Source organism: Bidens hawaiensis, unplaced genomic scaffold (assembly GCF_021521415.1).
Source record: "Bidens hawaiensis isolate Kalapana, Puna unplaced genomic scaffold, B.hawaiensis_p1.1 tig00013009_1, whole genome shotgun sequence".
In the NCBI taxonomy this organism is placed as follows: Eukaryota; Viridiplantae; Streptophyta; class Magnoliopsida; order Asterales; family Asteraceae; genus Bidens; species Bidens hawaiensis.
The window spans coordinates 413152-415666 of NW_027492094.1; positions in this window are offsets into that span (position 1 = coordinate 413152).

A 2515-nucleotide genomic window follows, 5' to 3' on the forward strand; every position below is an offset into this window, starting at 1 on the left:
AATTTGGTCTTATCGCCTAGTCTAACTATCTATATAATTGTCTACCATGAAATCCTATGTGTCGCTCCCCACCCCTTTGAAAGCCACCAGATTACTTGATTTGTTAATGGAGAACTCTCATTGATTTAGCCTTATAAAATTCGCGGGTCATGGGTTTTAACGTCGGATCCTCCTAATCCGGATATTAAATAACTTGTTTCTTCACCATGTTTTTCATTCTAAACCCTAATATTCACAGAAAGTGCTTGGGCATCATATCTTCACCATGGAATGAAATCACTGCAGATCTTCTTCCTTCATGCTTCCAGTTTCCACCGTCACCTAATCGATTCTTGAACCCTAAATCGGTTTCTAAGTTCTTTCTTGCAATTGAATTTGGAGTTTTTAAATCGATTTTTTGTTGGTTATATTCAAACGAAACCCTAATATGACAAGGTTAATCAAAATAGGTATTACAGATGTGCTCATAGGTTCAATTTTGGGTGTTTGGTTTATTTGCTTCAATTTTAGGTTTTTTATATCTATTGTGGGGTGGAGGCAAATTTTAGGGGTTTTTTTTTTGTTTATTGGGTTCAATTTTAGGTTTTATTAGTTTATTCGGTTTAGCCAAATTCAATGTGCTTTCGACCGAATAACCAAATAATATTCATGTTTGCAGACTAAACATGTTAACAAAGTATATTTTATATGTCTATATATCTTTTAATATACACAGAAATGCTATATATATATTTATATATATATATAGAGAGAGAGAGCAAGGTTAAAATAAGAAATGTATTTTTCCTAAAAAGTGTAGGAAGTGATATGAACCATTAGATACACAAGGGTAGGATCGTAAACAATGATATTTTTAATTATAGCATTTAATTATGAAATTAATTCTCATCCCTATTTTTTCCATTTATTACGGCCATGATCATTTTTATGATTTGAACCAATCACACAATTATACAATATCTTCTTCAAAATTCATTTTTTCTAGAATCACAATAAAAATAAAACAAGATATTCTTTAACACAATAAAAAGTTTGAATGCTCAGTGTGTTATGTATTCTACAAACAAGTACAAAAGCAATAACAAACATTACTTTATAGATTGATTTTTACATAAACGCACTAACTTTACAATTGTAACCTCTAAACATAATTACTTTCTTGACATGTTTCCCACATCTATCATTCTTCAAACTCGTGTTACATGCGCTGGCTTTTTCTCACTACAAAAAGAATAAAAAAAACACATAATTTGGCTACCTAACAAACCCTACTTCACACTAAAACACATGAACACACCACTAAGATTATAAGATTTCATCACCAAGGGAGTAAATACCATAAACACAATACCATCACAAGCCCACCAACCACTAACATAAACACACCACCACACACTTAAAAAACATTTCTTGGCGTGTTTCTGTAACGATAACGAACATCATCAAAATCTCCTTAAAACACAACAACGAAACCTTAGAAATTGGAGGGAATAAAATAAATCGATTTACTAATTCAAATTAAATAACACACCTTTTTGTTTCTTCAACAGAATATTGAATTCATAACTCGGTGATCACTTCTCCATCCAGATACGACACACCGATGTTTTCCGTCGACAACCAAACCGTCGACATACGGCGGTGTGTTTCTAAACACAATTAAAAAGATGACACATCTTGTTTCTTCATCAAAACAGAAAGCGTGTTCGAAGGGGACTTCTTCATTATCGTTCACTGCAAATCGGAATTACAAAAACATCAGACAGCCGGCCAGAAACTAGTCGGACTTCAATTCCGTTAGATTTACTCCTCATCGGCGCTAAAAAAACACAACTCCGGTTACCAAACACCATACATAATAACACACACAAACCAATTTAAAGAAATAACACATTCATCGTCGCTCACCTTTGTCGTTTTATTGTTTTTTATGTCGACAATATCAACAGTGAAGAATAAAAACCAATTAAATACTAGTAACAACTCTAAAGACAAAGTTGGAGTAAGGAGATAATGATGACATATATTTAGGAGTTTCTTAATATATTTAGTCCACTACTATGACTAAAATACCCTTTAACACCTTTAAAATAAAACACTCCCCCAATTATTCCATCATTCTATCCTAACCATTGATTGACAAGATTCAACCATCTAGATTTCTTCTTACACTTTTTAGACACTCTCATCTTTTTAGAATAACTCCTCCCTATATATATATATATAGGGGAGGTTATCCTAAAAATAAGTAGTTTCATAGGAATACTAAGAATAAATCATAGCCATTGGATCATATCAATCAATGGTTGAGATTTAAAATTACCAAAAACCGTCATAGTTTCCTAGAATTACTCTTTCACCATTATAACCGACATAGTTTCATAGAATTATTCTTTCACCATAGGTTTTAATGTCAAATGTCAAAATTCTATTGGTTCTTACCATTCTTAGGAAACAACTTCTTTTTATTTGAACCATTTTCTATATATATATATATATATATATATATATATAT